This window comes from Diceros bicornis, chromosome 24 (assembly GCF_020826845.1).
Source record: "Diceros bicornis minor isolate mBicDic1 chromosome 24, mDicBic1.mat.cur, whole genome shotgun sequence".
Lineage (NCBI taxonomy): Eukaryota > Metazoa > Chordata > Mammalia > Perissodactyla > Rhinocerotidae > Diceros > Diceros bicornis.
The window spans coordinates 26,710,750-26,736,852 of NC_080763.1; the positions used below are offsets into that span (position 1 = coordinate 26,710,750).

Consider the following 26,103-nt stretch of genomic DNA (forward strand, 5'->3'; position numbering starts at 1 on the left):
CCATGTAGCCTAGGGTAGAAAGTTTGAGTTATTGTTTTTTTTGTTATAAGTAAGATGAAGTTTATTAGTTTGCAAGGGCTGCTGTGACTAAGTACTACAAACTAGGTGGCTTATAGAACAGGAATTTATTGTCCTGGAGGCTGGAAGTCAGAGATCAAGGTGTCAGAAGGGTTGGTTCCTTCTGAGGATAGTGAAGAAGAATCTGGTCCATGCTCTCTCCTTTTCTGGCAGTTTGCTGGTAATCTTTAGCGTTCTCTGGCTTGTAGACACATCACCCTAATCTCTGCCTTGATATTCACACGGTTCTCCCTGTGTGCATGCTATGTCCCAATTTCCCCTTTTTATAAGGACACCAGTCATATTGGATTAGGCCCTAGCCTAATGACCTCATTTTAACTTGACTAGTTCTATAAAGACTCTAACTGCAAATAAGGTCACATTCTGAGATACTGGGGCTTAGGACTTCAACATATGAATTTGGGTGGGGGAGGGGGACACAATTCAACCCATAACATGAGGTGACAAAAAATATTTCCTACAGATGATAATTCTGGCTCTTGTTTAAAGTAGGCTGAAGTACAGGGAAATGATGATGGGAGAACAGACATGAGGCTGTGAACAGATTGAAGGATTGGAAGCCACTCAGATATGATCCAAACCCTCTGGAAACCTTTACCCTCTCTAGACATCTTACTTTCCCTTAAAAAACACAAAGGAGAACCGAGACTTGGAAAAATATCTATGGATTCCTGGAAGTAAGGTGTGAGAAGTCATCTCTCATCTATCCCTCCTTCTTTTGTTTTACTTTCAGAAGCAAGTTTTTTGTTATGTAAGATACACTTATTTTAGAATGTAAATTTCATTTAATCACATAGGAAATGATTTTATCATAAAATAAAAAAATACTTTAATTATAAACCTGTTGGACAAAAGGGCTTATACCTTCCACAATTGCTTAGGTAAATGTCATTCTGAAAAAAAAGTTGAAGGAGAGGGAAGGACTGAGACACTCTCTGTTGATAATATTTGATTGTGATCACACACCAAGTCAAAGGCAGCAGTGATTTCCAAGTAGCTTACTTAATTCTCTAGACCATGGCTGCTACCTTATATTTATATCTTAATAACACGTACATATGCAGCCTAGCTGTTATGGGGATAGTGGGAAGCATAAATTTGATTTTTCCTGACTTCTCTACATTTAAAGTCTCCACTTGTTGGTTGAATTAACATAGTATTTTAGCATTTAATTTCCTGGCCGTACCAGATGTTATATTTTGTGTGTGTGTTTTATTTGTGTTCTAGTTGTTGGGTCATTTAAAATGAAACTCAAAAAAGAGGAAAGAATGGCACAACCCAATAAATATGTAGTTTAATAATATTCAGTGAATACATATGCGTAGTGAATGTAAGTCCAAATAAACATGCTCCAATGAAGAATTATTAGACATCGCCTATTTTCATCTGGATTCTTATTTATAGTATTCAAGTTGGTAGGAGGTTTCAGGGAGAAGACAAAGGAGGAACAGCCTTGTGCAGGGTGGGTTGTTAATATCTTTAAATTGATTGATTAACATGTTAATACTAGCAGGAGAGTTACTGTGTTGTATTCTAGAGACTCTAACATGGCATAATTTTATGTGATGTGGATGTGGTTCCCACTGATAAGGGGAGGATGAATAGAAGCATACACTGAATTTCCCTTCAGGGCACAGAGTTCCTTTTGCTGGGACTGTTGGCTAAAAATGAAAGTGTTAAGGCTGTGAGAAGAAATGGCATCAAGAAAACAGCAGAGGAAAATGTAGGGTTATCGCTTCTCAGCCTTTTGGCTAAGATCAAGTGTGGAAAATGTAGGGCAAGGATCAGAAATCCATGAGAAGTTTGTATGCCTGACTACCTCTTTTCTATCACTGACTGACTTATCTCTTCTTCCTCTCTCCTCTCTTTCCCTCTGTCTTTGCCCAAATTGGCTTAGCACTCTGATTTCCGTACTAAGCCCATACCCAGGTGTGTGGTGAAGACGATCATTAATTAACTCAATAACTATTTGCTGAGCTGAACAAAATGGTCAAACTTCCCTATCTTGGTGGAATTTTCTTTCTGGGAGGAGGTTGGGAGTGGTTAACAAGATAAATAAGTAAATTGTATAACTCATTAGATGCTCCTAAGTTCTACAAAGGGAAATAAGAAGGGAAAAGGGATAGGGATTTGGGAGTTTATAAAATTTGAAATTTTATAAAGGATGGCCAGAGAAGATACTGCTTTTCTTATGAATTATAAAGTTGTGACCTTGTTACTTTTTGGGTATTTATTCTGTGGCCATTAAAACTTTCAGGAACTTTCTCTGAAAGTGACATTTGGGTCCCAATATCTGGGCCCTGGTGATTAAATTGTGACACATTATGATCATTTTTAAAAATTTTATCATAATGTACAACTAAGAAGGCATTTTACTTCCAACCTGGAGAATGTGATGGATTTATAGCAGTCTTATAATTTAAGACAGTGATCCCAGGACATGTATCCTCAAGACCTCTTCTAGACCTGTGTTTGGCATTATCATAGATGAATGAGATATGATAAGAGAAAAGCAATATAATAATTTATAAGAGAGCTGTTCAGGACAAGTCGGGTATGACAGTCAACTTCTTTCTTCTGTATGTTTCCTTCCGTCTCTACTTCTTTTACTTTGCTCTAGACTTAGTGTTTTGTATGTGTTGGATTTCATTCATTTGGCAAACTACTGTCATACCAAATTAGGGAGAATGTGATGACCCTCTAATTGGCCGTTGCTTTGTAGACAAACCTCCTGTGTTTGTTCTGGGTAACACCAAACGTCTCATAAATTGGTAATTTGACTGTCAGTTTCCATAATGCCCTTGACAGTAAAACAAACACAGCTCCATGTGATTCTAGTCTGAAACAATGATCTTCAGATTGTACAGTAAAAGGTAGGGGTAGGGTTTCTCATCACTCTTCAACAAGGAAGGGAGATGGAAAAGGAAATGGAAAACTTAGGAACTACTCTCAACAATGTATCATCAAATTGCCACTCTTCACTGCAGCCCCCCTTTGTCAGCTGTGTGCGTGAAAAAAGACAAATCGCAGCTCCATGATGTTGGGTAGCCTTGAGTAATTAAAGATCCTTTGATACCTTTTGGAAAACTTGGGGCAATACTCCAGCCACAGTCAGTGCTTCCTTAATCACCTGTTTCCACATTTCTCTCCCCTTGCATGTTTCTTTATTGTTTTCCCTTCTAGAGGCATTTGTGTGTAATCAAGATAGTTGGAATTTTAAAATTTGCCTTTTCCTTGTTATTATTCTACACCTGAATATCTATCTAGCATATTACCTTCCACATAGCAGGTATGCAATAAATATTTGGTGATTAAATAAATCAATATATTGGAGTGGAACAGAGGACGCATGGGTGCATTCCAATTTTCTACTAAATAGCTATGGGATCTTGTACATCTAGTTGAAACTTCTTTGGAGCTGTCTTCTCCCCTGTAAAATAGAAATAATATTGATCCAACATATTTCAGAGTAATCATAATTATTCAAGTGATAATGTACTTTCAATGAGTTTAATATACACATGTGAGGTGTTATAATGTTTATATTTTTCTAAAATATACTAAATTAAGTATAATATAATACACTAAATATTACTAAATAATATAATAAATATTACTAAAGTGATTCCAGGGGGAAATATGCTGAGTTAAATAAAGTTGGACAGAAACACCTGGTCCAGAGTTTGGCAGTCATCAAGAACACCAAGACCTAGTAACTGACAGTCTGTATCAATTCTTGGGAAGATAGAAAAAGTGTTTCAAGGTCCCCCATCTCAGTCAAGAAAAAGGCTTCTCATTTGCCTACCAGACCCACTCAGCTGTATTTGGCTACTTCTTGTTATGAAAGGGAACCTGAGCAAAGCTTGGGAGTTTTAATCTTCCTTTATCACATCCCTCCACACTGTTAGGCCAGGTTCCAAGGACAGGGGTTTGGAGCTGTTTGTTTTTATGCTGATGGATGTTGAAGTCTGTAATCCATGAACCGAAGCAGGGCTCCTCTTCCATTGCTGCTGGCATGTCTTGTGTTTATGAGTCTGACAGGCAAACATATCCAAGGCATATCTCATATGCTGATCTGTGAGGAAGATAAGCCCCTTGTTTTGCTTGAGCAGAAACAAAATAAGCAGGTGGCAGAAAACCCATTGATTTCTACTTGGGCTGAAAGGGCCAGGATAAGATCGGGTCCTCCTTGGGCACACTCCAGCCCTCGGCATTTGATCATTTGACTCAAGTTTGCAAATCCATTGAAGGGAGGGGCTGGTTTCTTCCAGCCTCAACAAATCTACTTTTATTTCATAAACTGCTGCTGCTATTTTGTGATGGATTATGTGATAGAGAAAATTGAAAGTCAAACAGTGTCCCAGCTTAAAATCTCTTACTTAATTTGCTGTGTGATCTTTATGTATTTTATTTTTTACCATTTGACTTGGGTTCCCCGCCTAAGTCGACCACCAGATTTTTTCAGAATAAAATTATTTTCTTGTTGGACGGAGACTACGTAAATATACACATGGACTGGTAGTTGGGGGTTGAGAAACTCCAAAGCAGTCAAACTGTGGCTAGAGCTTATGTCTTGATGTACACATTATTATTTCATTTTTGCATAATTATAATCAGGGTTTAGATGTCATGATTTCCCAGTGTGCCCATAAACTTCTTGAGGGCAGTAGGCCATTGATACTGAATAAATGTTAGTTGGAAATAAATTCAATGCTTTTTACCAATCTACTGGTTCAGAAAAATGTGGATGGGATTCCTTCTCTCTCACCTAGAATTTTGACTTTGCGGACTATTTTTAGTGCTGTCCTCCCTTTTCTGATTCCTTGATGATTATTAATTGGTTCCAATGGTGTACATTGCAGATCTCTAATTAAGTCCTCCTTTCTGTCTAACTCTCTGCCAAAACATATTTTTCATTTTTCTTCCTGCAACGCTCAAACAGAAGTTGATGCCAAATGCATGCTGTTTGATTACATTCTGTCCAGATTTGCTTGCAAAGAGGACTAGGGCAGTAGCATTTATTTCAGGTACTTTTTAAATCGCTTCTCAACCTTTTGGGTAAGATCAAGTATATTTCAGGTAGTTTTACAAAGAACATTTCTTGACCCTCGTGTGTATGGCAGAGGGGGAGGCAGGAGAGGAAAATAAGGTAGACGTCCTTCCCAAACATTAACTAATTTATGATGGAAATGGAAAACAGCAGATCAGATGCCACTGGCCCTTTACCAAACTGAGTTGTAGTAGTGTTAGCTGAGATGTGACCAATATGTAAGACTTGGTCTGCAGGGCCCTCTTACCTATACTCCTGCATTAGCCAAGCACCTCCTGCAGCTTTGTGGTGAGAGCCACCCTTGTGGGTTAGAGTCTTGTCTCATGGGAAGAAGGGGAGCCTCTGGAGGAGAGAAGTGCTGGCGATTGGTCATGCAGTTACCTAATCCAACACTCTTGATTCCCAACTCTTGATTCCTCCTCTTCCCTGGGGTTGCTTCTTAGATCATGTTGACTATGGAGGAAGAAATGGGTTGTATTAGTTACCTATTGCTGCATTTACACTAAAACTCAGCAGTTTCAAACAACAAGTACGTTATCTCACGATTTCTGTGTCTCAGGCATCCAGGTGTGCATAGCTGAGTGCCTGTGGCTCAGGATCCCCCACAAGGCTGCAAGCAAGGTGACAGCCAGGGCTTCAGTCATCTCAAGGCTCACCTTGGGAGGGATCTCTTCCAAGCTCCATTCCTATGCCTGCTGGCAGGCCTTAGATTCTTGCAGACTACTGACCAAAGACATCAGTTCCTTGCCACATGGGCCTCTCTATAGGGCAGCTTATAACATGGTGGCTGTCTTCCCTCAAAATAAATGAGAGAAAGAGAGTGTACCCAAGGTAGAAGCTACTTCTTTTTCAATCTGATCTTGAAATTGACATTTCATCACACTTGTTGTATTCCTTCCACCCCTTAGGAGTGAATCAATAAGTCCAGTGCACATTTAAGGGGAGAGGATGATAATAAGGGTGTGAATACCAGGAGGCGAGATCATTGGGAACTATCTTACAGACAGCCCTGTACAGGTGTAAATAGCATGAAATGGGCATTAGAATGCCTACATTGCAGGGTTTACTGAGGTGGCATATGAGAATTACTATCACAGTGCCTGCCACAGAGTAGTGGAGCATTACATGCTATTTTCCATCACCCTCAGCGTATCACCTGGTGCGTAGTGGGCGCTTAAGTCCCTACATGCCTATGAAATTCTGTCTATTGTGTTAAAAAGATGAGAGTCTTCTGTTACAAAGAGATTAGTGTTTGATGTTATCCTGTCTAGACAATTTCCTTCCTGTGTTTCACTTGAGTTACTATCAAGGGAATGGATTTAAATCTGAAATTAAGCATTCAAAAATAAGGGATAACTGAGGCCAGTCTAGAGTAATCTTGCTTGAATTACTTTTTTAAACATAATTAAGAGTTTCTTCTTTAGATCAGGGATGCTATTGCCAATCTCCCACAGCAGATGATAAGAATTAAATTCCTTCGTGAGCTAGAAAACATTCTCTCTGCTAATCTGGTCTCATCTGGAAGTTCACTAAACAGCATGCAAAGTACACAGTCTATGTAATCTTAACCATACAGCCTGAGGCACTCTGTAGATAGCCACACAGTGCCCTTTGTGAACCCAGGAAATGATGTTTTTTGACTATTTCTTTCAAAATTTTCTGTGGCTAAACCCTTGATCTCCCTTACAGAAGATGAGAAATTATCATTCTCATCAATTCCATTGTTAACGATATTAGGTTTCTGCTTCCATGTGGATATATACAAAAAGCAATTCACATTTCACTTGGTCCCTGACCTTTGGGGTGATTATAAGGAGAGCTAACAACGACCCAGGTTGGAAATTGAAAATTAAACTATAAGAGAAATGAAATGCCCTGCAGATCTAGACCTGTCCGTTTTAATGTAGATTAGCCCCTTGTAGTTGGTGATATGGTGTGAGACAAACTACTTATAACTACTACATGGACAGAACATAAAATATGACACACATGGTCCAGTCTGTGATATAATGCTATACCCTATGATAGGGTTTTACGTTATATTCAGACAAAGGGATGAAAACACCTATCAGGGAGCTTGTAGCCCATTGATCAGGGATATCTGGATAGGGTTTATTTGAGTTGTTTTATAGACAAGGATGCTAATTTGATGGAGATATTTAGAAATGTATGTAGACTTATATAGATATTCCAATAAAGCTTTTAGATAATGAACCTGGTTTTTGTATTAGTTGTAATGACAAGATAATGGGTCTAAAAGATTTTTTACTTCTGATGGGCTTTGTTCAGAATGACACTTGAAAGACACCCAGGATGTCTGTTGCTGCTGTTAGAGTTAGAATCAGAGGATCTCAGGGTTAATCAAACTTTAGAGGTCATTGAGTTCAACCAGCTATAACAGTCTTTTTCTTAAACTTTTGACCACATAAACTAGTTTAGTGGTCAGAGTAGCTTCCAAGGGAGAATAAAGCCCAAGTGTGCTAACCAATGAGAGGTTAGACTTTTGGCAGGTGATCCAAGGGGGTAGATACTATGTTTTTCACTGCTTCATTGGAAATAAGTGTCAGAGGCCCATTTCCACTATAAATACTGCCCAGTGATATTATATTATAAAAATCCACCCAAGCTTGCTCTGCATACCTTCCAAAACCCAAATGCAAAATTGTGCCTAAACCATTTTATTTTAACTGGCCCATGCATGAGGAGACTAAATAATATGAAGCTTGTTTCAAAGTATACGTTTTCTAAACAAGTAGGAGAGCAAGAGGTGGTAAAATAAGGTATTATTTAATTCACTGAATGTATTAACAACTTGGCTGTGATTGTTCGTGTTTGTCCCTGCTACGTAATATATAGGTTTGTCAGATTAAAAACCCCCTTGGATATAATTTTATTTACACCTACACATATATTTCTAAGAGATGAATGACCATTTCTGGAAATATTTACAAGTAAAGAACCTGAGTTGTTTTTGCAGCACAACTACAAGTTAAGCAAATGACTTTCTCTCTTTGGGCCACACTTCCCATACCTGTGACGACAGGAGGTCACAAGGGATGATCTATAAGGTCCCTTCTAGCTCTAGCATCCTATTAAGTCCATGATTCTTGTGTAGGGATACTGGGAGATGATGAAAGAGAGGACCTAACTTATTTTCTGTCCCCAGTCTTTATGATTCATGGCATTATGTATTTGTCCTTCCGTCAACACTGCTTCTTTTAATGACAAAAGCAAGGCTGTATTCCTCTGCTTCTCATGGAGGCAACTGTGCTACTGAAAATGAATTCTCTTCCCTGTACTCTGACTCCTGATAGCTACATCAGTTCCATGGTCTCTTTCTTGTGGAAGATGTCTTCAGCTATACAAAGACCCTTTAGTGGAATTACCAATAAATAGTTACCAATGCAAAACTAAATGATAGGAGGTATAATAGAATCTAGGGATCTGGGAAACAAATCAATTTATTTTTGAAACTACAGGCTGATTAGAAACTCGTTTCGTAGTAAAATATCTACCTTTAAAACTATCTTTTTCTCCATCATGAAATAACAACTGGAAAGATAATATAAATATGTTACTGAAATAATGGTTCCTCTGTGAAGAAAAGGATGTTTAGACAACTCAACAGAATATATTCTTTGTGTCATAAGTCATTACATTAGAGCTAAAACTTGATTCAATCTTGTAAGGAGATGAAAGCTAGTATGGATAATTTAAACTTTCAAATACATCTTTTTAAGCTCCATTACAACTGTTTGTTCTAACATCCTCCACTCTAAAATTTTGCCCAGAGATATTCTAAAAAGAATAATAGGTGGATATAAATGTTGCTGCCTCTCTTACTCTTTGGAAGAAACGCCAATAGCCAAAAGGTATGTATAAGAGAGAAAGAGAAAACCAGACTGGATCATCATTCACTAACTAATTGAGAGTTGTCAATATGTTAAGATCACTATGCCATTCGATCTGATGAAACCACCTGAAGGAAAGGTGGAACTTCTTCCTAATCAGCCCCATGTGAGACTTCCAGGGATCGACAGCAGGGGCAATCCCGAAGTAATGGGGGATTGTGGTTGGTTTGTAAGGAAACCAGAAACTGGACACTTTAAAACCCCTGGGTTCTTCTGAGGTTAATTAAACAAAGCTCTAAATGTCCTTGACTCACTCTCCTTAGAAGCAAAATGGGTTGTGCTTTTTTGCCTAAGGATGAACATGAGCAAGAAGCAGATATATAAAGGATTTCAAAGATGCCTTTCAGAAATGCAAGAGATGTAAATAAGCCATTTTGTTTGAACTACAGTTGCCAAGTGGAATACGTTGTTTTAAGATAGATGGTTTCACAGGTGTATGCTTATCTTCAAACTCATCAAATTGTATACATTAATTATGTGCAGTTTTTTGTATGACAAAAAACGCAAAAAGATAGACGGAGGCTCTCTGTGAATTTTAATTTGGGAGAGATCCCTAAATATCAGCAGTTTGCACAGTGAAGCTGAAGTCTAATCAGTTAGGATCAATAGCTTAAAAGAATTTGTTGATATCCACATTCTTGGAGTTTGTGATTCCCACACCACAGTTTTTCCCCAGAGCATACTTGGGAGGTGTACACCCCCTTCTCAGCTCTTTTCCCACTCCTGTTCTTTCAAGACCCCCAGATATTTCATATGGATAGTTTCTCCTTTGTCTTCTTGCCTTTCAGATACATTACCTGCTTCCTCTGCTTTCTTGCTTCATATCATGGTGGTGATTTTCTTAAGTCCCATATCCAACAAGAGCTTTATAAATGAAAAGAAGAAAGCCTATGGCAATTTTTGGATTTCACACTCCCAAAACAGAGCCTTGCCAAACACCTGTCCTGCTCACCCTCTATGTGCTTGTCATGGTCTTTGTCTTACCTCTCCTCCAGTGATCCCCCAACTACAGCTGGGACTGTCTGATTAGTTAAGATCCAGTGACCCAAATACAATTAATTGTCTTTTGGCCAAAGGGAAATACTCATCCTGTAATCTGGTGGTTTATCTTCTATCCTCCTACCAACTTTGTTTTGTTTTGTTTTTATTTGTTTCTTTTTTAAATCTCTGCTTCTCTTTTCCATCCCCTAAGCTAGACATAAGTCAACCATTCTTTTAGCGTTTCATGAGTACAAGCCTGTACTGTGACAAGTACTTTGCATCCATTATCTACTTAACTCTTCAGAGTGATTTGTGAAGTTGCTGCCCTCATCGAGCCTCGCAAGTCCTATAGTAAGTGTAAGTGCATGTATTAAGACAAAATCTGCTGACTAGTGATCCCAAATGGTTAATTTTTAGAATACTTCTCTATTCTGTACAAGGCTCTGTGATAGTTAATGGAAAGAGAGAAATATAAGATATGATCTGTCCAAGCTCTCCACGTAATGAAGGAGACAGGTGTGCAAAACATAAATTACTACATGATACAAAAGTGCTTTACAGAGGTATGGCAACATTCTGTGGCAGAAAAAATGAAGAAGAAAACATGAATTTTCCTCATTGCAAACCAAGGATGTCTTAAAATAGTCTGAGTTATCATAAAAGCAGGCTTTTCATGGTTACCATCAGGCACCATAGTTTGTCCCCATGGGATGTTGATATGGATACTATATAGCTAGGAAAAATAGTTTGAAAAGACATGTGGATGAAACTGTCTCCCACCTCTGCTGATGGATCGAAACAATTCCTTGGATTTGGATTTAATATTCAAGAAGGAAAATATAAATAATTTAATGTACGTTTATTCACACATATTTATACATACACATAAACACAAATGCACATAGATACATATACACATACATACATAAACATATCCATATATGCATATAAAACATATACATAAATATCTATACATATATAGATACATATACACACAGATATATATACACACATACATCACACACTCCAAGAAGCTGTCTTCTGCTAGCTTCTTAAAGTCCATTAAAATTTAGGTATTTAATAAAATTGATTTGGTAGAGCACACCTAAATCTTTTATAAGTACCTCATCACATACAAGTAATATATTGTGTGGGGTGTTGACTTTATTTCTCTACCTTAGAAGAAGACTTAAAATGGTTGCAAATCAGAGTTATGGTGAAGGCATCATCAGAATTAGAACTAGATGAGCGTTGCAGATTACCTCTAGTCTGAATCTCTACTTCTACACATAAGAAACTAAGGCCAACAGAAGTTCAATAGCTTGACAAAAGAACCATACATAGAATTCAGAGCTTCTACTTCCCAAATGAGTCCTCTTTCTACCTCACCGTGCCTTTTACACCAGGAATAAATACTGAAAATCTGTCTAATGCAGACTAATTGGAGAGAAGTCCAAGCTGAACAAGCAGAATATGTAGGCCATATAAAACTTAAAGGAAATTCATACTTGCTTCTGGAAAATTCATTTTGGAATTCAAATTTGGCTAAATAAAATAATTTCCTAATTTTATAGAAGGACTAAATAAAGGCCAGATACACTTTAGTATGGATTCTGTTGTATATTCACAGTCCCCAATAAATGAGACTTCTTTTGGGGAGACCGAAGATTCTTATACTACTTGGTTGCCATTTGCATTCATAACACAGGAGAGCAGGAAGACATTGATGGAACATTTTTTTCTGCCTCCTTCACTTTTAAATGGATGGTGACATGCTTCACAGCAGCATCTCCAAACAAAAGATGACAAATTCTCTTTTATTTTCCAACAGTGGCCCGGTGTGAGATGTTGTACTAAGTCTAAGCTTGGTGCTCCCGAGGCACAGAAGTTTTATTCCTATAGCAACGTGGAACTCCCATAAAAATAACGATTCCATTGCCAGTCACTCTGTCAGGAGTATTGGCAGAGTGAAAAAGACTTATCTGATTTCACTAAAACTATTAGTCTGAAACTCTGATCTGTAAATCCGGGTGGGAGCCACACGAGGGGAAGCGGGCCTGTCAGAAGTGACGGCTTTTGCACATTCTCAAAAACAAAAGTCATGCGAAAACACTGGATTGAAAATAGAGCTAGAATGAAACAAAGATGAAATGAAACAAAGGATGAAGGGAACTTTTATTGAGCTCTTGCGGTGTTCCAGGCATTCTGCTAGGCTGTTTACATTATGTGCTTGAAACAGTGAACTGGCTTTATCATTATTTTTTCCTTTTTGCATCAACTGGTGTGTGTGTGTGCATGTGACTACAACATAAAAAATTGTTTTGTTGTTGTTGTTTTTATTTTTCCCTATGTAAAAATAGGATAATATGACATCTGCTATTAAGGGATGTTTCTTCAAGATCCCAGTAGAATATTTTGTGATTAGAAAATTTCTAAAATCTTGAAGGCAAAAATAAGTAAAAGTATAGGAAAGTATAGGAAAAGTCATCAGGGGTTTTATATAAAACAGTTTTAAAAAATCTCCTTAGAATGGGGGATTATAACTATCTGGGCTTAGTTTTATTTGATATAAAATGTAGTGATATCTTAAAGGATAGCCTGGGGGAGTTTTGGGGATTGATGGAAATATTCTTAATTCTGATTGTGGTGGTGGTTACATGAACCAACATGTGTTAAAATTCATAAAACTATACACCAAAATAAAAAACCCTCAATTTTACTGTATGATGATTTCAAAAATAAAATTTAAAACATTCCAATGAAAGGTTGTCAACTCTAAGACAGTGGTATGTTGACAAATGTTGAATAAAAATGATATCATTTGGTAATATTGTCAACTGACTCTTAAAGCCTAATTAATGACAAAAAAATAAGTATCATCTTTCCTCACAGAGGATTAAATTATCACCTTTACATCTATTTCTTAAGATTTTTTCTTTACTGGCATCTATAATAACCCATGCCTATTTCATTGCCTATGCCTCTATGCTGTTTGGAAAATCAGAAAAAAGAAGCCCTTTAAAGATTCAGGGTGGTAGGTAAACGTCCCTATTGCATCTTCCAATGGGTCAAATATGGTGACTTTGGTTGGTTCTTATCCTTGTCTTTCTCCATTCATAAGTCATCAATTCTCCTATAGATTTTTTTTTTTTTAAACAAAGGTCAAGCACATGTTTGTAGGTGACACCAATTTCTTCAGAGAGTTTGTCCCTTCTCCTTGCTGTTGAATTTAAACCCCTTGTGGCATTTTCTACTGCATGGATAGTGATAAATGGGGTTGAGAGTGACACAGAAATGAACTCAGAAGTAAGTTTATAGCACTGCCGGGGACCATCTGTTAATGTAAATGTTTAAGGTAAAATGCATTAAGGCTTAAGAGCTGACGAGACATTTTATTTGTCTCCTGCCTCTGGGATTAAGCCTGGGTTCCTGCCTGGTTTTATCCTTTTTCTCTGCTACTATTCCTTTACTGGGGTGGAATCCTAAACACATTTGAATTGTATTTGTTGAAATAACTGGATTAAACAATAAAAATTAGGGGTTATATTGGTTTTTGTTGGGAGTTTCATAGTGTTTAAATTAAATGCTACTTATTTATATAGCTACTTATCATTTATGATTACCTACTGTTAAGTGGTGGTTTTGATGAAATTTGTTGTCTTCAGTATTAAAATATTAAGCACTATCTTTTAGGGCTATCAAGATAAAAATAATTTATGAAGTGAATGAACTGGTATTAAAATCACCATTAAAGCTATTTGAATTATATCATAATTTTCCGTTGATCTCCTAATAAAATAGAGTTATTTGAATGTACCCATTTTATTTTTAACCTTTTAAAGTGTATTATCAGAGAAGAAATTCAAGTAACATATCTTACTGTTCATAGAAAAATGGTCTTCTTCAAAAGGGAAAATAAAATTCAGCTACTAAGCGTAAATCCAAATATTCATTTTCAGCTTCTACCTAGTAATGTAAATGGCTTGGTCTTATAGAATGGATTTTATGTATCATAGCAGTCTTATCCAAGTGCAAGAAAGCGCAGAAAAAGAGATAACAATGAGGAGAATCAGAGGGAGAGAAGAAGTGAGGAAGAAGGAGAAAAATAATCTGAATACAAGATTATTTAAATAAATGAGTAAGACCTTCTTCTGGATAAGTTCATATTGGCATTTTCTTTTCTAGAAACCTCTGAGTATGATAAGTAAAAATGGTTAGAAATTTTGAAAGGTTTCCCTCTGAGTGGATAAAACTAGCTGTGCGGCTGTAATGATTCTGATGATCTTGCCTCTCAAGTTTGTCCTTTGAGATCAGCAAAAAAGTCCCATTTTCTCGTCTCGCATTTGAGCTGGGGTTGATTGATGTGTAATTAAGTTCACTAAGGAGCAGGGGTAAGAGCTGCAGAGTCTCTAAATTCTTCCATGATGATTTTTTCTATCTGTCTCTCTTTTTTTAAAAAAGACCTTTCTTGTGGTTCTTGCACTGTGAACTCTTGGTATCTTGGTATTGTGGGAAGGGAATTTGTGTTAGGATGATAGGAGAAAGGGTATGGGGTATGAAGAATTTTGAGCTGCAAGGAAAAGATCCAGAGAGAATCCAAATGAAATCACAACCTCTTAGATTGGATGAAATTCTACAGGTCACTTAGCCTATCTTCTTTATTACACAGACTAGGAAACCGAGCTCTCCTGAGGCAAAGTGGTTTTCTCAAGCTTGCACATCTGGTCAGGGTAGAAGCAGGAGGGAAAACCAAGTCTTTCCATTCTCAGTCCATTGTTCTCTCCAGTAGGCCATCATTGCTGTCTGTAACTTAGGACTTTATGCTTTCTTTGTAATCCCTTGAGAAGTGGGTTTTAACTTTCCCTTCTGTCTATGCTAGGAGTTATATGACTGGGAAAGTTAAAAGAGTAACACAGAGTAACATCCACCCTTCAGTCATTTCTCCCATTTAAAATTGAGGGTTCATGCTGCAGAGATGTAAGTTTGCCTAGGAAACATTCTCTATTACTCAGTGGACCACATCGCACTTGATCTGATGGACATTGCAGAATCATCACATTCTTGAGTTATAACATCAGCACTTAATGAATAGTGTGTACTGAAGGCTTTTCCTTAACTTTCAAGGACCCATAGAGGTAATTTATATTCACTACTTTTTAAAATTTGTTTTTCTAATAAAATTAGTTAAATTTTAACTGTAAAATGAAAAATATTAAAACAAGTTTGGACTTTTGTACGAAAAGACTAAGACTCTATCTGTAACTCTACAAAATGTTAGATGTTCTCCATGGAGATGAACAGGTATTCAATGAGGCACAGGCAAAGATCTTCCTTATAGTTCTATGAATGCAAAAATCTGTAAAAACTTTGAATACGAACCGGGGAAAGAAAGAAAATTGTAATTATATAGATTGGCTATAAGAGTTCAGATGAGGAAGCATTCACACGCTTTTCCTGAAGACATTAATACTCTTGCGGGGGACATGCATATTTATAAGAACAACTTGGCCAGTCTGTGTGAACAAAGCACTGTGGGAACACAGAACCAATTGTGCCAGCTACAGGTAGGGAAGGCTTCACAGTGGTATTGACATTTAAGTAGATGCTTGAAGAATGCAGATTTCCTGATAGAGACTAGGGAGAAGAGCATTCTGCGTAGAAGAGTTAAATGAAAGCATATAGCTCCTCATGATTTCACAGAAGCCTAACCCAATACAGTCCCATTTAACCTAATCAAACATTTCACATCTTTACCACGTTCTTTTAAAGAAACATATGCACAACTCCTTGAACACGAAATATCAGTCAACCATTGCATCTTAATTAAAAAGCTTTTATTTTTGAGAACTTTCTTGGAAGTGTCTTCTGCAGAAAAGATAAGAAGATGCTTTCAACTGCACTTGGGAAGATCATGAGGTGCTAGGTTGCCTGTGTGTTTGAGAAATAACAGCTAACCATTCTCTGGTTAAAGCAACACCAGTACTCAAGTGAGTTGGAGCAATTTCAGAATATTTGGAAATTGCCCAAGGTTAACTGCACTTGAAATGAAATGGTGAATTTCCTTGGGAACAAAGCAAAGTTTTCCTTTGTTACACAGGGAAATGGCATCTGTTAGGCCAGAAAGAAGAGGAGTGGTTAGATCCTTATAAACCTTGGTCAAAGTCTGTTGCATATTTTAGATAAATCACTTTAACTATCTGAACATTGAAGTGTCTCAGCTCACGTGATAAGAAAAATTGCTTGAGCCTCTGTCATTCTGCTCACCGTCTTCTCCCTGAAGATCAGCATAAAGTAAGATGACTTGAAAGCCCAGGTGAAATGGAAGCCCTTTACTACCTCCTGCTAAAGGTGGGAATTGACTGTGCTCTGCCTCAACCTCCCCCAGTTAGCAACATCATTCCAAATTCCGTTGAGATGAAGAATGATGAGATCAAACAAATGTTAGGAAACTTTTAAGGTCCTCTCCTCTTCCCTGAAGTTTTAATATATCCATGTGTATGTGTATCATATATTCTTCAATATTTTATTATGCTATGAATAATGATACTCTTTGAAGAAAACAAATTTCTTGGATTTTCCCTCCTACTTGGGCTTAAGTCAAGAATTCTCAATAATTCTTCAGATGTGGTTCCTGAGAAAGAGAAGGGTTAAGTTGGAATATACTCAAAGTTTATATAAGGAAGTTGATAAGCTAGTCCTTTAAATGCGAGCAAATTTTTTTTTTACTGTATTGGCTTTCATATTCCTTGATTTCTCTTTGTCATATTAGCCCTTTTTTATACGTCATGTTGAAAATATGCCTTCTCAGTGAAGGCTGGATATTTAGGCAGCTTGAATCATGGTGCAGCTATTTAATTTTCTTTTATTTATTATTTATTTATTTATTTTTTTGTGAGAAAGATGATTGGCCCTGGGCTAACATCCATGCCCATCTTCCTCTACTTTATATGGGACGCCATCACAGCATGGCTTGCCAAGCAGTGCATTGGTGCGCGCCCGGAATCCGAACCGGCCAACCCTGGGCCACCGCAGCTGAGTGGGTGCACTTAACCGCTTGCACCACCTGGCCGGCCCCTGCAGCTGTTTAATTTTAAAAGATAGCTCTCCTAATCTATGTAGTTATTACTTGTCCCAGACATGTAGGCTATTTCAGCGAAACTTAGAAAGTAAGAATTTTCTGCACAGCGACATTTTAATTGACAATCATATGACAAAAAACAAAACAAAATGAAACAAAAAACAAAAAAGGATGGTTTCATGGTTCGAGTGTTACTATCAAGATTTTTTGAGGATGTAGTGTTGGTGGCAGGAAGGGACAGAGGAATTCAGCTGTCTTTTATAATCCTCCTTTTCTTCCACCTGTTCTGCCGCAGAGGGGATTAGCCAATGGGAGCTTATTGAGCAGCTGCCATATGCAAAGCCATGTGGGGGGCACAATGAGGTAGGTACTTCTGACCTCAAAGTATTGGTAAACTTATAGAAAAAAGTGTGATCTGAGGGCTTGACAGTATATTAACAACTTTAAATATTAAATGAGTAAAATAAAAAATAATAACTGCTTTTTGTTTCCAAGAAAGTTAATTGATAGCAAACAAGGAAGTTGCTTTGGTAAGAAGGTTATTTGTTTTGAGCTGCCGTGAATGGGAAGAAATCAAATAATCCGTGAGGAGAAATAAAAACCCTGTAGATGAGAAAAGCATCATAAACAGAAGCATGTGAGCACCATCCCTATAGATAAGGAATTTTATCTCTCTTCCTTACTTGACAATTATTTCATACATGAATAAAAAAGGCCAAACATAGTCATGAGACCTTGCCTGTTGCTTTCTGCCTCTTCAATTTTTCAAGAAACACTAAACTCACACCTATGAATATTTTGACGAGCTTAGAAACCTTTTGAAAAAATAACTCTTGTGCATGGCAAGACGTTACTAAAATCAGATTTCTTTTTCCCATGGAGATGATGACTGCAGAACTTTTCATTCACACCTTCGAACTCATGCAGAGAGCAGCCAAGATCATTCCTGCTTCTGCACATTTCAGTGTCATTTAGGGGACTTGAGAAGAACACAGAAGACTCCCTGGAGGGATCTCTTAACCTCATCGTACCTCCTGGCCAGTTTCAAGAACACTTACTTGACCTGAATTAAGATAATGACTTTTCATTTCTCAATTTGAGGCATAAACCAAGTGGGAATTTTGCATTATCTTTATGTTTTTCAGATCACAAAAATTATATCCAAGTACTTCCTTGAGCTAAGCCTCTGAACTAACACATTTTGAGTTGCTATAATGACGAAGCCACCTTCCCTTTGACATCTCAAAGAGTATCTAGCCGTGTTATCAATTTTATGGAGGACTGACTACACTATAACTTCAGAAACACTTTCTCTTTTAAATAACAAGAAGTTTTGGCTAAGGGCTTAAGTCTCTAGATTGGATAGAATAATATTCATCACCTTATGCAAAGAAGCTACATTTAGACTTCTAACTAATTGCTTCTCAGTTAATGAAGTATAGTGATTATTAAGGTCTCTGAAGATGCATCTCTGGATCTGTAGCATCAGATGAAGATGACCAGGCATTTGGAAATTCTTGCCTTCCCTTTTAGAGAAGAGGACAGTCCTGGCTACCATGTGCAGCAACTCTTATGTTAGACACGCTCCTTTCCCCCATGGAATCACAGTTTTCCAATCATATTCAAATTCTTGGTTTGTCTTTGTCTTCTCTCATCTTTCTCCTTTACTTTTCACTCTCTTTAGTTGACCTATCAAGTTACCAGAACATCATGCATCTGCTTTCATTTTACCCTACATGCCTTTCCTAATTGTTCCATTCTCTCTGCCAACTTCTGATATTGCCACGGTCTCATATCTCATGGTCTCATATCTAGCACTCCTCCCAGGCCCAGTGTCCCTTTCTCTTCGTTGTCTTATTCTAGCCACTATTCAAACATCTTCATTCCCAACTCTCCACCAACTGTCAATAAAGGAATGCCCAACTCTTTAGCATCTATAGGAAGCAGACTTGATTCACTGTCCTGCTTAACACATAGTCGGGATTCACAGAATATGCAGGTTACAGAATGAAGCCTGTAGCACTGCCCAGACATACATGGTATTAGAAGGAAACAAAGTGTTTTGTAGTAATTGACTGATAATTTCCCAGTACTCAAAGCCTGGAATTTTTAGCAGGAACATAAATTCCAAGATTTAGAGATAAAGGACCTGGAAGGAAAAACAGAAATCCTGGAGCACACAAGCCATGTCTCCAAGAACAACATGGGACCCACAAAGAAGTCCTTGTATTACTAAAATTTGTCCCCAGATTCCTTTTCAGTAGGAAACAGTACCATCTCAGCCTCTCATCTCAGTAAAGACAGTGGCCCAAAGCAGGCAGGATGACATAAGCATTCTCCCTCCTTCACCGCCAACAAAATTTTGTCCTCATTGGTGTCATTTTTGTGTTTAGATGTGCTACATGTTATAAAAGCACCTAGCTTATTACCTGGTACCGAGTTAGTTGTTATTTGAAAAATTTTGACCATGAAAAAGGCTGAAGAAAGCGAAGGGCACATTACATAAGGCCTTGGATGTCAGAATAAGAAGTTTGCATGAATATAATAGGTAGTGGGAAGCTCCATCCGTATTCCTTCATACCTCATGTTCTTTTTCATTTTGTATGTGAAAAGCAAGAAGGATTAATAATAGTAACATTTTATAACAGAACTATAAGTTGCATCTGGCTCATGTTCATCCTCTGAATGTTCAGGAGGTTTTTCACAATCCCCTCCCCTATTCCTGCTTTCCAGCTGATTTGACAGAAGGATTAAGAAATCAAGTAGCTTATCTGAGAGGTTCCCTATAGGGCACTTTGTCCTACGTGTTCCTGTTTGCAGCTTATATAATCAGGAGCGTTCTGCGTGCTGAGGGTATTACTATAAAGGTGATTGTTTGAGTCAGTGGGTGATAGTGTCAAGGCAGTTAGAGCCAGGTGATGTGTGATCTTAAAGACCTAGTTAGTGCCCCAGGAGACCCACAGACAGGGCTTCTTCCCATATCTTTGCAATTGCACATTCGGAAGTGAGGTGCCACCACTTACCAAACAAGAACAGGAGCGAATGATTAACAGGGGACAATGTGTTCCTCTAGTGCTTTGGGGAAAAAAAATCACTCCAAGTTAATCTTTTCTAATGTGTCCCTTTTTGTTACGTTTATATTTTTGTTGGGTTTCTTTGTTCACTTAAAGTGAAACTAAACCAAAACTATGAGAGTTGAACATGGATTTCTCTGATAATCTAAAAAAAGCAACAAAGTTATTTTTTAAAAGGAAATAAAAAGGACAATAAATTAGCTGTGATACTTTTCATTAAATTTTTTTTTCTATCTTAAGGTTATTTATAATAGATAATTCTACATCAAACTTGAGATGAAATCAAAAGGTTTATAGTTTGTGTCTCAGTTGTGGCCACCAGTCCTACTATGTAGGGAATCCATTTGAAACCTGATCTTGGTTGAATATTAGGGCACAAGACTTTCCCTACGGGGGAGATTAGAGGCCCTCTTTTATTTTCTCTCCTTTGCTTTTGTTTTTTAATTACACGATTAATGCATGCTATTGAAAAAGATTTCAAAATATATTGAAAAACGTCAAGAAAAAGTAAAAGTCCCCTCTGACCTTCTCCAACTGTACTCTCTTCTCAAGTGGGAATTACTGTTAACATTTCACTCTAAAGACATTCAAACCTTTTGCTCTACCTTTACAAATGAGAACATGCACACATGCACACACACGCATCACGCAGACACCTACCCAAAAAGATTGTTTAGTTTTCATAAATGGGATCATACAATAAGTATGTGTTCTGGACATCTCTCCATGTCAGTACATGTTGAGATATGTAGGTTCCATTTAAATTCAAAGTGAAATAAAATTTGAAGGTTTGCTGGAGCTGCCTCCTGAATACGTGCTTCCGGGTTAGAGTGGACAAGAAGTGACTGAAATTAGCCAGCCAGTTTTAGCCACAGCTGATGGACTGGTTCTGTGGTTAAATGAGCCCCGGGAAAGAGTGAGTGCAGCAGACTCCCACCAAGCTTTATTGTTCTCAAGAACTTGCATAGGACAGACCCTTGGGGCTTCCTTCTTCCTAGTTTTAAAGGATGAAAGAAATATTTTCCCAAAAGGCCCCGTCCAGCTGGGTCCCCGACATATTATTATCTGGGGTGTACAACTCTGTTTGTGCTGGGCTGTTCAGGGCCTGGGGAGTTGAAGATTATGGTGTGCCAAGACAACTAGAGTGTGTCATCTGGATTCACTCATTCACACATTCATTTATTCATACTCAGGTTTACCATATGGCAGACACTGAGCATAGTACTAGAGATAGATATGTGAAACCAACATGGTCCATTCATTGCCAAAGGACATTACAGATCAGTGAGGGATACAAATGAGGAAACAGGCAATTACAAGGAAGTATGAGTTGTGCATTGACCAGTGCAGTGTAGAAGCTTCTAGGCAAATTTGAGGGCATGACAAGCTTCTTGGACAAGATGTCTAATCTGAGTACTGAAGGATGATTAGAACTTAGATGGATGAACAGAGGTATGGAGAAGAGAAAGAGGAGAAAGAGGAGGCTACATGCCAATGATCCAAGAGGGCCTGTCAGAGTCTAGGCGAGCTGGGGCAAGTGATACCCAAGAGGGGTGAGCAGTGCAGAACTCTTTAGCTTAAAGGCCTCCTAAAGGAATTTAAACTTTATTCTGGGAGTCATGAGGAAAAATTGAGGACTTTTAAGAGGCATAGGGGTCTGATTTAAAAGGTTTATGAGGTGGAGAACAGATGGAAATGGGCAGAGAGACTATTAGGATGCTATTGCAGATGCTAGGGTAAGAGATGATGATGGCTTGAACTAGGAAAGTGGCTGTCAGGCTGGAGAAATGTGCAAAGTTTGAGGAGGCATTTCTTGCATCCTGTGAACAAGTCTGTGCCATTGCATAAGCACTGACTGAGTTTGGCAACTTTGAGAAACTGCATAAACCACAGGCAAAGCAGTTAACTCTGACATTGCAAAACTGAATGCGTGTGGTGCAAAGGTTAGATAAATATCTGTCTCTGGGGGTGTATATACGGGTGCATTTTTTATTTTGTTTTGTTTACAAGAGATAATTGCACCCGAAGCTGGAGCTTGCTCACCCCATCTTTTGGACTCAGAATACAGTGCCTGGTCTATTTTCTACATGACTGGGCTTTACTTCAGATCTGGCCAGTCATATATCATTCTGATTGATTTTTTCTTTTTTGTTTTTTTTTTTCCCCTCTCAAATAAAGAGGGAGGAGTGAAATAGAGATTATGATGAGACAACATCAGAGCAACTCAACCCAAATATACAATTATCAGGAGTCCTCCAAGCCTAGCTCTGTTGTCCTCTTCTTGTTTTGTTACTCAGAGCTGAGAGAGAGAAGGAGGAGGTTGAATGAGGTCAGGTAGCAGGTGAGCAGCAGGGAAAATAGATAAGCAGCTCAGGTTTGGAGTGCCCTGGTCTCTGCCGGGGGATGGTGAGAAGAGGGCAGAGCAGAGATACGGAATGAGCAACCAGGGTCCTGAGCAGTGGGGAACAGCCAAGCTCTGAATCGCCTACCAAAGCTTTCATTGGTCCCGAATTCTTGGATTTGCTTTCACCTGTGTCTTTCATTTTAGTTTCCTCTCCTCTTAGTGCCAGTCACTCCAAAAGCAAAGACTCCAAACTTTAAACATCCATTTTTATTAAAGCAAACTGATGCAGACTGAAGATGTGTGTGTGTGTGTATGTGTGTGTACATTTTTAAAGAAATCCTTTGTAAGGATAAGTGGGTTTCAGAAAGTGGGTAGAATTGTGTCACAATGAAATACATACCACTTCTTCAGAAAGTCCCTCTCTTCTGCAAAATTTTAAATCTCTTTTCAAACCTTATACAACTCTGACTTTGTCCAACTCACTGATACAGTTCTAAGGGAGTAGAATCTTCTGACAAAACAATCCTTCCAATATATGTGTGTTCTTCACCCTCGAAAGTACATGTACCTGTTAAGGTTTTAAGAGAATTCTGAGTTTTTTGTGGTTTTCTTTTGTGAGGAAGATCAGCCCTGAGCTAATATCCGATGCCAATCCTCCTCTTTTTGCTGAGGAAGACTGGCCCTGGGCTAACATCCGTGCCCATCTTCCTCTGCTTTATGTGGGACGCGGCCACAGCATGGCTTGATGAGCGGTGCGTTTGTGCGCGCCCGGGATCCGAACCTGCAAACCCTGGGCCACGGAAGCAGAGTGTGCGAACTTAACTGCTGTGCCACCAGGCTGGCCCCCTGAGACTTTTCTTTTTTAATGATCATTAATATCCATTAGAAAGCTATAGAAATGTCTGCCTTGAGCATCAGCTTTCTCTTGGACTCTGGCAAACCTCACTGGATTCCCTCTGGTGATCAAATATTGAGGGGAAAAGCGGCTTGAGTGGAAGGCGATACAGAGGATTGTAGACATAGAGACAGTTAAAAATGAGGCTTTTTAAAAAATATTTCTGACCTATACATTTTGGCTTTGAAAAGGTGGTGGGGGTGTGTGTGTGTATGTGTGTATGTGAAATGGGAAAAATACTCATGCATCAAAATGGACAGGTCATTTTGCTGAATGTAACCAAACTCCTGAGCATTCAGAGGTTAGGAGCAGTCATAATTCCTGGCTGTCACGGTTTATGCTAATGTGGCCGTCCCCTGTTGGATGCTTCAGCTGAGACAGCCACTTTACTCCTGCTTAATTTCCCCTCTAATGGTAGTGGTAGAGACCTAGGTGTCCACAGTCAGCTTTTACCAATTTAACTGGCTGCCACCACGGGCCATTATAAATTCTTATTCTTATTTAATGCTTGAATCTACAATTTATTTCTTGTTTATTTATTCCTTCATGTTCTGTAAAGTATAGTTATAGACTTCAGTCTAAGTTAACTGTGCTCCTTTGTTCTTATAAATCCAAATCTGTCATTAGAAATAAACTAAACTTTTTTGGATGCTAAACATTTGTAGCCCATGCAAGACAGGCTGGTGAGTTATCAAGGTGTTTTATTCATTTAGGTATGCATTCATGCATTCATTCAGTCATACATGCAATAGAGATTTACTGAGCACCTACTGTTTTTTTTAGGCATTGGAGATAAAACAGTGCACAATATGCATTAGTAGGGAGACGATTACCTGGAATGTCTGGAAAATTCTAGTGAGATTTGAGGAAAAATACCTTCTCCATACTGATAGTCTTAATATAGTTTTTCCTCCCCAATTATCCTCACAGCTCCGTGGGTAACTCTTGCAGTTTTATTTTCATTCTTTTTCAGTCTGCCTTCTGGATTTCATGAAGTAGTCTTTGCTTTTAATGGGGTGATTTTTTAGTACTTTCTCCCTAATGTTTTAGGAAAAATATTTCCTTATTTCTTACTGATGGTTGTTTTGGAATATGGGAATAATCACTGGAAACCTATATATGAAAATTTTGTTGTAATAATTCATATGCATCTGCACAAGTAAAGGGTACTTCCTGTTCTGGACTCTAGATCATAGAAGTTTTTCAAAATTTCTTAGCAACTCACCTAGTTGCACTATTCCCGGTTGGTTTATTGTTTTTCTGTCTCTTTCTCTGTTTCTTTCTTAAGTTCTCTTTCTCTCTGGAAAATTTATGCTTCATGTGCTGGCAGGAAAGGTCAATCATAACTAATTGTCAGTTAACATACAGGAAATGATTTTTCTTTTATCCTCTTATTTGTGTTCCACCACTAACTATGTGACTGCATATAAATTTGCTAACTTCTCGAAGCCATGCTTCCTTACCTGTAGAATTATGCGATACTTCCTGTGAAGACTGAGATAATATGTGAAAAAAAAAATATTAGCACCGTATCATCTACCTTGCCCATACTTGCTTCTCACCCATCTCTTCATGAATCAATGCCTGGATTCTTCCTGCCTGCTCCAGACTCCTGATGCCATACCTCCATGGCTACTGCTCACATTCTCCCCCTCCAATAGGTCCTGATGCCCCTTTTGTGCTTCAGCTATTATGCAAGCATTCCGTTTGGCTTTCCATACCTAGCATGTCTAAATCCTCTCCAGGTAAGTCTTGATCTCTCATGTAGACCCCATTCTGCCATAGACAAATCCAGTCCTAATAGTAAGTCAGTGTGCTTCTGAGAAACTTAGCTTTTGACATAATTTTGATGTATAGTGATGAGAAGCTCAGCCTCATGGCAGCCTTTAAGTGCTTAACCAAGGTCAAAATGACCTTTTCTGCCTTTTACCATGGTGCCTGGTATTTCTTCAACATAGACTCATTCCTTGGCTCTTTAAAGGCTTCTAGACTTTTTTGCTAAACCTCAAATCCTCCTGGTTAGCACCAAAATCATCACCAGTTGGCATCTGAGATGGGCTAAACTGAGATCAAGGTCTTGCAGAAATGGAGCATAGCCTGAGGTTGGAAAGCAGAGGAAATAAGAGAAGAGAAAGCATCAGAAGCAAATTTATTCTCACACTGCAGTTTTGCCAAGGGCTAGCCCGCTGCAACCCTAGGAGTTTTGCTGCTGTCGATATCTAAAAGAGCCCTGGGTCTGTGTAGCTTGGTAAGAGGAAGAGGGATAGTCATTTTCTGCCTGCTTCTCGAGGGTGAGCATGCCTTGGTGTGCATCCTGAAACCTCATCGAGTGAGAATTAGGGAATGAATTTACTTGGAGCTTTAGGAAAGAATTTCTGACTCTGTAGGCTGGGCTGGAGGGCAAAACATCACTGAATGAGTAATCTGTGGCTGGACTGGTTGAACCAATACTCATTTCCTGACTAGAATTTGTGGCTCTGGTACATACATATGTCCTTCCTCTTATTTTCAACATTGCATTCAGTGGATACGCCAGGCATGAATAACCCTTTTTCGATTATTTCAATATATCCTTTATCACATTAGTAGAGGAAGTTTGTGTATATATTTCATATAAATGTAGTGTTCCCCTGCTTCTCAGTGCAATAGGTACCATGGTTCTAATACATGGGATTTTCACAGCTTGTGAAAA

The 26,103-nt window shown here is 38.3% G+C and overlaps 1 protein-coding gene across 1 annotated transcript in view; it reads left to right on the forward strand.

Annotated features, from left to right (window-relative positions):
- Nucleotides 1-26,103, forward strand: part of NRXN3 (neurexin 3) — a 1,476,736-nt gene that overhangs the window by 769,040 nt on the left and 681,593 nt on the right. The window lies entirely within an intron of this gene.